The sequence below is a fragment of the Podarcis raffonei genome, chromosome 2 (assembly GCF_027172205.1).
Source record: "Podarcis raffonei isolate rPodRaf1 chromosome 2, rPodRaf1.pri, whole genome shotgun sequence".
In the NCBI taxonomy this organism is placed as follows: Eukaryota; Metazoa; Chordata; class Lepidosauria; order Squamata; family Lacertidae; genus Podarcis; species Podarcis raffonei.
This window is the reverse complement of record NC_070603.1, coordinates 81207908-81220390: the sequence shown is the minus strand read 5'-3', so window position 1 is coordinate 81220390 and position 12483 is coordinate 81207908.

Here is a 12483-nt window from a genome sequence, read left to right as displayed (position 1 = left end):
CTTATTCTTGTCGGGATATTTTTTCATAGTGCCTAGCTACACATTTACACACAGTTCCTCCCACCTTTTATTTTACTTGAGAAGCAGCCTCAGATAATAATAATAATAATAATAATAATAATAATAATAATAATAATAATTTATTTATACCCCCACCCATCTGGCTGGGTTTCCCCAGCCACTCTGGGCAGCTTCCAACAAAACACTAAAATACAATAACCTATTAAACATTAAAAGCTTCCCTAAACAAGGCTGCCTTCATATGTCTTCTAAAAGTTTGGTAGTTATTTTTCTCTTTGACATCTGGTGGGAGGGCGTTCCACAGGGCGGGTGCCATTACCGAGAAGGCCCTCTGTCTGGTTCCCTGTAACTTGGCTTCTCGTAGCGAGGGAACCGCCAGAAGGCCCTCAGCGCTGGACCTCAGTGTCCGGGCAGAACAATGGAGGTGGAGACGCTCCTTCAGGTATACTGGACCGAGGCTGTTTAGGGCTTTAAAGGTCAGCACCAACACTTTGAATCAACCCTTATCAGAGGTTGATAAGGGAGCAGATGAAATAGCAGTGGGATGATCTTCTTAGCTGAACGTCTTCTTGCCCTTTGTCCAGTCAAAAGTACCTACAATTTGCCAATTTGCTTGCTTGGCATGGGGGGGAAATGTATTTATTTATGTATTTTAATTGTTTAATGTATTTATTTATGTATTTTAATTGTTAAAAAAAGGTAAAGGGACCCCTGACTGTTAGGTCCAGTCGTGGCCGACTCTGGGGTTGCGGCGCTCATCTTGCTTTATTGGCCGAGGGAGCCGGCATACATCTTCCGGGTCATGTGGCCAGCATGACTAAGCCGCTTCTGGCGAACCAGAGCAGCGCACGGAAATGCCGTTTACCTTCCCGCCAGAGCGGTACCTATTTATCTACTTGCACTTTGATGTGCTTTTGAACTGCTTTGTTGGCGGGAGCAGGGACCGAGCAACGGGAGCTCACCCCATTGTGGGGATTCGAACCGCCGACCTTCTGATTGGCAAGCCCTAGGCTCTGTGGTTTAACCCACAGCGCCACCCGCGTCCCTATTTTTTTTTTAATTGTTAGTTGAACGTTTATAATGACATTGTTAAAGAAAGAAAAACACTCCCAAGGTGGCGTACAATGAAAATACAATGCAATTCCACAACAGCAGAAACACGAAAACCTACTTAAAATAAACCATGAACATCCTGTACCCCAAAAGTTACCAAACTACAGTATGCAATAATGAAAGCCATCAGCAGAAGGCAGGGACCAGCAGGTCTTCTGGGCTTTCCTAAACACATGAAGTGATGGGAGTCTGTTGGATTACAGCTCGCTTAGCATATCAGAGATGTGAGGCAGCATCCCAGAAATATGAGATCTCCGTATCTTTGTCTTTGCAGGGAGAAAAGTAGCTTGGGCAAGGTGATTTTGAGTGGGCGAATGGCAGGAAGGGAAAGGCCTGCATTTAAAAGCCTGCTTGTGCACTCTTCTGGTAAGAAAGCCTCTTAGCCTAACACACCCACCCCTTCTGATCACCAGCAACAAAGTATGATTATCGCACAGGGAAGGAATAGCTTAAATAGGGTTCCCATATTTCCAAAGGCAAAAATCAGGACAAAAAAAGTTTCTTTGGGTATTTTTCCAAAGTTGTTGAGTTTTTTTGTGAAATCTCAAAAAGCTATAATGAAGATTTTGAGCTATTTTTAAGCAAATTCACAGAAAAAGTACACTACAGACATGGCTTCCCATACATTCAAGTCCCTCGTCACTATCGTCTCACAGCTGCCTCCAAGAGCAGACATTTCAGCTATTTCCATCCAGACACAGTTTACGATGGCCAAATGGTGACCCTAAACTTACGTAATATTCAGGCCTCAGCTACCCACCTTCACTTCCCTGGTCTTTAATTCACACCTCCATCTTCAACAAACTGAATGGTTTTTGTATTTTTGTTTTTTTTACCTCCATTTACTGTTCTTTCTTTCTGTAATTGTTTTCATTTTCTAAAACAAAAAGCAATACGTAATAACAACAATAAAGATCAAAGTTCAAAGCAAGAAAGGAAGGGTGCGAGAAAGGAAGGAGTGGTAGTATTCCCAAAGCAGCATTATAGTTCCAGAAAGTTTTCCGTCACAAGCACAAATGTTTTCCCAAAGGAATCCATGACAATAGAGCGACTGCCAATCACGTTCCTTTACTTAAATGTATTTAATAAAGGGATGCTGAACTTTAGGGAACTCGTCCTTGATTTTAGGATGGTGTAGGGTTCGGGTAAATGGACCATATCTGGAGTAACCAATAGGCTTGCATGTGATCCGTAGCTGACTTCGGCTGAGTTTACTGTTCACGTAGTAGCAGAACCTCCAGCCAGCCAGAATCTGTTGTTTCCCAGACCAATAACAATTGAGTCCACCTAAATCATAGGCCCCATCTATAAATACCAGTGCTGGATTTACGTATAAGCTAGACAAGCTATAGCTTAGGTCCCCACTCTCTTGGGGGGCCCCAATAAAATTAAAGAAAAAAACCTGGATGTACATTTCCAAAATATAAGATAAAAAACAAATAAAATAAAACCTACATATAGCAACAGTGTTTTGTGTTGTCTAGGCTCCTAGTAATGGGTCCTGCCTACTAGCCTGCTCCCTAAAATATCACTGCTTTGCTCATATCTATATATATGGTGCCTACATTCTGCATGGACTAGTTGCATGGCAACATGTAGCATGTAGCTGCAGACTGCAGTGCAGCACAGTTGAATGTAGGTCAAGCTGTTGTACCTGTTATCTAATATTAAAATACATATTTTGTTATGTGCAAATGGCTTAGATACCTATTAGGTCCATAAATTACCCTATAGCATATATTCAACACAAAAACAGCGAAATTTGTTGTTGACAAAGAACAGCTGGACATATAAAGGGCCCCATTACCTTCAGTAGCTTAGGGCCTCATCAAACCTAAATCCGGCCCTGATAAATACTGTGATATTGGCTTGGAACAAAACACTTTATTACATATCTGGCAGATAAACTGACAGCACACACTTCTAGCGCAACACTGATCCTTATGGGAGCATTTCTAAGACAACACACCAAGAAGAACCTTAGCTAAGCACTAGGAATACAGAACAGCACCACCTAGTGGCTGATGTCGGTTGCTTCTGCTCTTATTACAGTGGTACTTCGGGTTAAGAACTTAATTCGTTCTGGAGGTCTGTTCTTAATCTGAAACTGTTCTTAACCTGAAGCACCACTTTAGCTAATGGGGCCTCCCGCTGCTGCCGGGCCGCCGGAGCATGATTTCTGTTCTCATCCTGAAGCAAAGTTCTTAAGCCGAGGTACTATTTCTGGGTTAGCGGAGTCTGTAACCTGAAGCGTGTGTAACCTGAAGCATATGTAACCTGGGGTACCACTGTATACTAAAAGAGAGTGCCTTTCAGAACCTGTCATTAAGCAGCTACCAAGGTTACAGCATGGTTAACAGCAGAAGGTCTCCAACCTTGACATTTAACACTCTGACATCATTAAGATCACACAAATCTTTCCCAAAGCGCACACATAAACAAATAAATAGCTATTCTCTGCACCCTGCAAGTGGATTCTTCTCACGTTTTCTTGGAGGTAAATGTGCTAGGATTTTGGTTACATAGAGACAGGGCTGCTTGAAAATAGGGTTAAATATAGTTTCCACTTTCCAACTATTGCTAAAACCAAACATGTGAGGATTAACTTGTAGTTTTAGATGGTTTACTAAAAAGGTTAAAGGCACCAGTCTTTAAATGAAGTCACTTCTTGTGCTTGGGTAAACCTTCCTTAGTACAAACTCTCTGTGTGGTCCATCAAATGTTAAAAGATGTATACAGTGGTACCTCGTGTTAAGAACGTAATTCGTTTCGGAGGTCCGTTCTTAACCTGAAACTGTTCTTAACCTGAGGTACCACTTTAGCTAATGGGGCCTCCTGCTGCCGCCGCACCGCCGGAGCACAATTTCTGTTCTCATCCTGAAGCAAAGTTCTTAACCCGAGGTGCTATTTCTGGGTTAGCGGAGTCTGTAACCTGAAGCATCTGTAACCTGAAGCGTATGTAATCCGAGGTACCACTGTACATGAAAGACTGGGTTTATTTTCTTTAAAAACTCAAAAATGATCTGAGTTTTTTGTTTTGTTGAAATACTATATTATCTGGGTTTCTGAAAAAGCATAAATCTCGCATTGCATGCACACACTCTTTGCAATGTTTTCTACTCATGGATGCATACCATCCCACCAAGCAAAGAGAGAATGAACTATTTAGTAGGTCAGCACATTCTCTTATTGTTACCCTACCTTTCTAGCTCAATTCTATAAAAATACCATTCTAGCCAACGAAAAGCATCCTAACTAATTTAAGGCTGCTTTATCTTCTTTTATATCTAATCTAATATCTAATTGCCTGAATGATCTCTAACATTAGGAATTTCTGTCACTGAAGCTGTTTCAAAGGGAAAGTGTATAAAATAAGGTGGTTGTTTTGCCAACAGAGGTATTAATGATATGATTTAAAGGAAGCAAGTATACTCTAAATTGAAATTAAAAAATACAGCTATCCATTGCTTACAGGAGACACACGTAAGAAAATGAAAGAACCATGTAATTTAAAATAGAATAGCTGGAACAGAATCCAAAGCCTATGGTACAAATGAAGCAAGAGACTTGTTTTTATATATTTGCAAAATAATGAATGGAAAGTAGAATGCAGAAGGAAGATTTATGTTATATTGCTTATCCCTGGATCACTGGGTATGATTACTGCAGAATTTGTGCTCTGAATAATGAATAATGATCAAACTAAATTTTAAAAGTTTGCATTACATGAAAACCTATTAGCAGGAGATATGAATGGCATTTTAAATCCTAAAGTAGACAGATCACAGAGCCTAGAGAAAGTCTGTAAGGAAACATAAACAAAGCTGGGATCCTGAAAAAAAGCATGTATAAACATGAAAGATTGATTGCTAATAGATTCTTGGAGATACTTTAACACAGAGGAGAGAGATTATACATTGCACTCAATATTACATGATTTGTATTCAAGCGCTGATCTGATCTGGGTTACATCAGTGGTATTACCGATCAGTATTGAAACAGGTGCACATGCTGATCATAACCTTGTAGCAATGGAATTATATGAAGAAGGAGGGGATTGCCAGTGGAAACTGAATATTTTTAATTAATGAACCCAGAAGTTATTCCTATAAATGAAACCATTTATAATGTAGTCATTCTTATAAATGATTCTCAGGAGGTATCAGAAGGCGTAGTTTCAGATACTAGCAAAACATTTATCAAGGGACATCCAATTTCTTTTGGATCCTTTTAAAGGGAGTATGGGGACTGTTAAGTGCTACAAACTGAAGCTGATAAATTAGAAAAAAAGAGCATATGAAATCTTTTCCTAACATAGCATTTGAAATGCTGAATATATATATACATAGTTAATTAGAAACATAAAGCATATCAAAAGCTCAACTTGATGAAACAACCTATGAATGGGCTATTATTAGATTATTAGACTAACAGCTGAAAACAAGTCTTCCAAGAAAGGAGGAAGGAGGCTTTACAAGATCAGATGAAGAAATAGTAGAGGAATTTCTCTCTATATAATAAAAGTGAAACAATGTCATTGTGCACCCCAGTGTTGTGTCCCAATTCTGGATTTGCATGAAATCAGGGTAGGGCAGGGAAGCAAGATGGAAGGCACAGCAGCAGTGGCCATGGCATGGGACCAAAAAAGGAGAAACCCTGAGAGGGGGTGGGAATTGTAGTTAAAAGCAATGGCAGATATCTGAGTAAAGCAGGGATGGAAAGAACTGAGAGAAGAAGAGAAGAAGAAGAGTTTGGATTTGATATCCCGCTTTATCACTACCCTAAGGAGTCTCAAAGCGGCTAACAATCTCCTTTCCCTTCTTCCCCCACAACAAACACTCTGTGAGGTGAGTGGGGCTGAGAGACTTCAGAGAAGTGTGACTAGCCCAAGGTCACCCAGCAGCTGCATGTGGAGGAGCGGAGACGCAAACCCGGTTCCCCAGATTACGAGACTACCGCTCTTAACCACTACACCACACTGGAAAAGGATGCTTTTAAACAACAACAGCTGTTTCTTTGTTGTTTTTTTAAAAAAAACCTTGGGGCACGGGTGCCAACTTGAAAAAAATATTGTGGTAAGCCCTGCCCCACATAATCAATCACATGATGCAGTGCACACACTCTATTTGAATCGGAATACCCATCAGCTTTGGGGGGCCCCCAGCTCCCTCAAATATTTTATTGTGGGGGCCAAAGCCTAGCAGTTGTTCCTATGCCTCGGGCTCCTCCACCCCTGCTTTACTCAAACATCTACTTTTGTTTAAAAGCATCATTTTTCTTCTCTCCACATCTGCTTTTGAGGTTTGGGGAGGAAGAGGTTCCAATGGAGAAAACAGTTCCTATGAAAGGACAGGTTATTTAGTGGGAAGAAATTGGTGCTGTAGTAAAAATAGTTCTCCAATTATTCTTTTTTGAAAACTCATATTTTTAAAAATCTTCTTTAAATCGTAATCGTCTGCGGCTGGAGAAAGTGTCCAAAGAGATTCCCAAAATGAAAAGAACATTGTTGAAAGTTGACCTAGGTGGCCATTATAAAAGCTTGTTACATAAGTTGGCGATTCCAAGCAAGTGCACAAGTTTAAACAAACTTGATGTGATACAGTACTCTCTCTCTCACTTGGAAAAACGGATGTCACCCATTCATGCACAACAGAAACAAAGCAATAGATATACAAAGAAAGTGGAGGGGAGCATTGATTCACATGGGAACAGAGATTACAAATCCAACGCTTGATGTCAGTAACAGTTGCCGTTCCTTCAGGGCTTTCACCTTTTCCCTGAAATTTATTGCACTTGTGCAGTTCAGTTTATATATCCTTGGGGCTGTAAGAGTATGAATACAAATTGCTTTAATGGATTTCCTGTCATGCCTCTGTGTGCTTTTCTGGTTTGGGATTTTTGGGAGCACTTTCTTTCTCCTCCTCCATAGAAATGCATTGTGACACTCCGTAGCAAAAGCCAAGCTATGTTGGTCAACAAACCTTTCCTTCCTTTCTCTCTGCTTGACTGGGGTTTCCTGCTGTTGCTTAAAACGTAAAGCCAGATCTTATTTCCTCCTTTTTTTGCAGTTGGAACAGTAAATGAAAAAAAATAAATCATATGCTGTAATTGAAGTGGTGTGGACAGAAAAATCAGGAGAAGATCACTAAATAGGACACAAATCCACAAAATACATTTCTATAACTTGCCACTGGGACAAGTTCCTGCAACCTCTCTCTCGTGTTCTGTTTAGCATCACTACATCAAATTGTGTTGAGAACATAAGATGAAAGTCACAGCTTCAAACTGGCATGAGTGTGGTGCTTAAATGTTAGAGACCAAGTCTCGATCTCATAAAATGGATTCTTCCCTGTCTATTTTTCAAACTGCTGCCCCTCTGAAAAGATGACTAATGGACAAAGGATCAGCTCTCCTACATTCCAACAATACCCAGATATTTTGTTATATAACCATTCATTTGTGTTATAAAAATAAAAAAAATCAGGAGGACTGAGTCTTTTCTTACCCCTCCTCTGAGGATGGGTGATACAAATGAAACATACCCACAGGGGTCGCGATTCTGCTTCCTTTCTTTCCCATCGCTGCCCCCAGCAACGTTAGTCTTTCAGCTTGTGTTGGATCGATGCCATTATCTGCAGGCAGCAAATGAACCATGCTACATGTTTTATAAACCAGAAGCAGCCCATCAGATTGAACTGTCCAGGTATATAGAGAAGACCCATCTGTGGCAAAGCTGACGAATGCAGGGGTTTTATCTTCACGACGCTGCCTTTTTGATTTATTTAACAGGACAATATAATGCAGCCTGCTCTCCGAGCAAAAAAGCAGCCATTGCCCCGGGAAAGTTGTCCTTGCATGAACTTGCATTCCTGCAAACATTAGTGCTTGCCTTGCCTGTCTCTATCCCCTGGGCCTGCTCTCTTTTAATCAGCAGCATGTTTCTGTGAGGGCCATCATGTTGATAGTGCATATCTATATATAAATAGCCATCCGTCCACCGCAGCCTTTCGACTGCTCCACATTTTTAAGGATGAAGGAATGCCAGTGAAAAGAAGGCACTTGACAATGCTACAGACAGCTCCGCCACCACCAAGCACTTTGAAGATTTCAGGGAGAAATCATCAGCTGGACTCAAGTCGCACTTTGAAAGGAGAGGGGGAAGAGTGCCTGCTCATCCAAGCCTTCATTAGTTTCAAAGAAAAGGTCTCTTTCAGCTGCCTGCCAACAGCCACTTCACATCAACAAAATGGGAAGGGGGGGTGGGTGGGATGGAAAATGCTCGGTCAGAGAGCAGTGGCAAACAAGGGGCAAACAAGGGCATTTGTGCAGTGCTGGCAAAAGTATTCTGCTAGCCAGGCTCTTTGTTTACAAACCAGCATTGTAAGGGGCAGGCGATGTGCAGCGAGGTATATTTGGGGGGAGTCCCTGAGGGTGGCCTGAGCACTCTGCACAAAGCGATACAATGCACACCCACCCTGCCGGGTCCTTGTCAGTGTCATTGTGGGAAGCGGCATGGCTTCAGCCCTGTGTTCAAGTGCAGTACGTTACTTTTCCACATAGGAACAAATGGCGGCAACATAGACGTGTACACAAAGGGTGCATGTGAGCCACTATGTGACCTAGTAGCTGGAACAGGGACATGTTTTTGTCTCAGCCCCTACCCTGGACCAAAACTGCAGTCTATTGACAGCCAGCCCATCTCTGCATAGCTTCAGAGGCAGATTTAGGGGAGTGTGACTGGTTTGGTTGCACTGGGCACAGAGCCCTGGGGGTGCTCACATCAGTTTGGGTTTTTGCTTTTTGTTTTTTAAATAGTCCTCATGAAAAATCATCAGCAAATGCCTTCGAAGGCTTGTATGCATTTTTGCCAAATACATCCATTTTTTGCAAGGCAGTTTCACCTAATTTAATGCATTTGAATGTTATTTTTTTTACTAATATAAGCATTTTAATGCACATGTTGCTCTCCTATATGAATTTTTGTCAACATTACTTGGCTCGAGAACCACATTGAAAAATGCAGAGCAGCATGAATTTTGAAGGACAGCAGTGTTTTGGTTTCCCTATTATTTCAGAAAGTGTTAAATTTGATTCTCCCTTAAATGTGAAATGGATTCAACTTCTCAACCCACCATAACAGCAAAGTGTGGAGGTTTCACCTCATGCCTCCTGGCTTTTCACTCTCCCAGCCTACTTGTTTGACTTCACATTCAGCTGAAGAAAAGTTCTGGAGACCTCAAAATCTTTTCCACTCCTGTGTGACATTCTAGCTGCCCCTTACAACTACAGACCCTCCAAGTGTCCCTATTTTCCAGGAACATACCTAATTTACAGAAGCTGTCCCGGTTTCTGTTTTTAACCTGGAATGTTCCACTTTTCCTTAGGATGTCCCTGTTTTCATTGGAGAAATGTTGGAGGGTATGGAGTTATCCGACCCTCGAGCCGTTTGAAGGCAATCCTGTATAGGGAAGTTTTTTAAATGTTTAATGTTTTGTTATGTTTTTATATATGTTGGAAGCTGCCCAGAATGCTGGGGCAACTCAGTAATATATGCAGGGTACAAATAGAAAAAATTTCATTATGGAATGGGACATCCCTATTTTCATCAGAGAAATGTTGGAGGGTGTGCAACTAAGATATCTCCTTCACTGTGGGTTTTAGTCAATCCTATTTATAAGGTTTAAAATTGGTGCTTAAATATTTGGAGTCCCCAAACAGCACTTTGTGTTTATCGCCCAAGTTTTTAGAGAAGTCTTGTCATTCTAGAGGTGTCTGAGGAGTGGGAACCCATTTAGAAAAAGCTGGCTGTTCTTTTCTGTGTCTCTGGAAGACTGAGCTTTGCCAATTTTATTGACAAACTATTAGGTTGAATATTGCCTTTGTGTTTCATGACGAACACTAGATAGCCTGCAACTGTGCAGCTGGCCCGCTAGAATGAGGAAGTTAAAAACATGCTTTTCATTTCTTTTAAAACATTTTCTTTTTCTCTCCCCCGTTGTTTTGTAAAAGGTCTTCTGCAGTGCTAGCAAAACAGCTTAAAGAACATAGCGCCCTCTAGCTCGTCTAATGTGTAATTAACATAATGAGCGAAAATAATGCCACAGAAGCGTTTGATGGCACTGATGGAATAAACTTGCAGCAGCAAGGAAGACAGCACTTGCAATAGGCCTCACATACATAGTCCTGACTGCCCTGTGCTATGCAGTGTCAGTGTAACACTGCTCCTGTTTTAGATTAGGTCAGAGCAGCTCATGTTTCCCTTACGTTCATGGGGAAAGGCTAAAGCACCAGGGGCTTTTCAGTTTAGAAAATAAATAAATAATGTGATAAAGGCTCATAAAATGATGCATGGTGCAAAGGACAAGAGCACCGATGAAAGCGAATGACAGTAGTTTCAGGACAGATGCAAATACTCCTACTATGTCTGCATGTTCCCCCCTCCACAGTTAACAGCAACTTCACGGAGTAATTTGCATCAGGGGACAATGCTGGACTCCTTCTCTCCCAGCACCATGGCCCCAATCCAGATCAGATACATGCACACATACACATCCCACAGCACCTCTTAGCAAAAGGAAAAGATGTCAGGATACCTGTCAAGGTTCAGTCCTTAAAAGTAGACTTTCCAGGATCAAATCAGAAGCTGGGATGGTTTTTTGTAATTCCAGGACTGTCCCTTGAAAATCAGGGCACGGATGCGTACTAAGTGGTAATGTGAACCAAACCTCCATGGATGGTGGCCTTTGCCTGCCTGGTGCCCTCCAGATATTTTGATCTAAAACTTCCATTAGCCTCAGTCAAAATCTGGAGGGCACCAGGTTTGTTTGTTTCATAAAAATTATACACCACTTGATTGAAGGCTGGGAAGGCTCATACACATGGCTCTGTCCCTGATAAATAAAAATAAAATGAGGCATTTTCTCACTGATGGGAAGAAGGAAATAACTGCCCTCCATCCATAATTTCACAACTTTCTTTGGTACCGAAATAGTTTCTTCTGCCGCCAAAGACTCACCATGATGTGTCATAAAACTGGCTTAAGGGTCCTGGGCTTGCATTGGTTACAGTTAAGATTCCTGCTTGTCAGGGCAGTTTGTTTAGCTCCACTTGTGAAATTGATTAAACGTGTAATATAGAAGAGATTAACATGAGGCTCGAATAGCTGCATAATAAACCTAAGAGGAGGGTGACAAAGTAGCATAACTGGGAGCATAGCACACTCTTTGAGTATATTAACATTTTTTGGTAGGATTTCCAATCAGCTGATAAAGAGGTACTTGGCGTGAGTAATTTAATTAGGCGTTCAGAAAGGTTTCTACAGTTTCCTTCAGAAGAGCTTTAAGAAAATAAATAACTTGGGCCAAAGTGGATTAAACTGGTGGATTAAAAAGCAGCTTTTGTGAGGCAGCGGAAATGAAAGGGCACAAGCCTCAGGAGAGGAGGGCGCAAAACAAAAGCCAGGCCTCAGCAACTCCATGAGGAGGGGACAGTATGTTTAGGGGTGCCAGCGAAGTCATGTGGCATCTGTGAAGGGCAGTCCAGCATCCATAGCAGTGCTGCTGAGGATGCAGCCTGGGTTAGTTTTCAGATCCTGTATACACAGTTGTGGGCAACTGGTGAAACTATGCCATAGCATCACCTGAGAGAGTGTCCTGAATCATATACAGTCGTACCTTGGTTTTCGAACAGCTTAGTTCCCAAACGTTTTGGCCCCCGAATGCCGCAAACCTGGAAGTGACTGTTGGTTTGCGAACTATTTTTGGAAGCCGAATACCCGACAGGGCTTCTGCAGCTTCTGACTGGCTGCAGGAGCTTCCTGCAGCCAATCAGATGCTGTGCTTTGGTTTCCGAATGTTTTGGAAGTCAAACAGATTTCTGAAACAGATTCCGTTCGACTTCCAAGGTACAACAGTACAACCAAAGCACTGATATAAATCAGGTTAAAAGTCATGGTTTCCCCCACCCAAGAATCATGGGAATTGCCGTTTGTTAAGGGTGCTGGTAACTGTAGCTTAATAATAAATAATAATAATAATAATAATAATAATAATAATAATAATAATAATTTATTTATTTATACCCCATCCATCTGGCTGGAGGATTCTTAGGAGGAAGCCATGATTGTTAAAGAGGCATAAGTGTGCTTTGAACACATGGTGTGGATGTAGCCTTGTTGTTGTTTAGTCGTTTAGTTGTGTCCGACTCTTTGTGACCCCATGGACCAGAGCACGCCAAAGCATTGGAGCCTCAGCTTCAGGATCTGTCCTTCCAGTGAGCACTCAGGGCTGATTTCCTTAAGAATGGATAGGTTTGATCTTCTTGCAGTCCATGGGACTCTCAAGAGTCTCC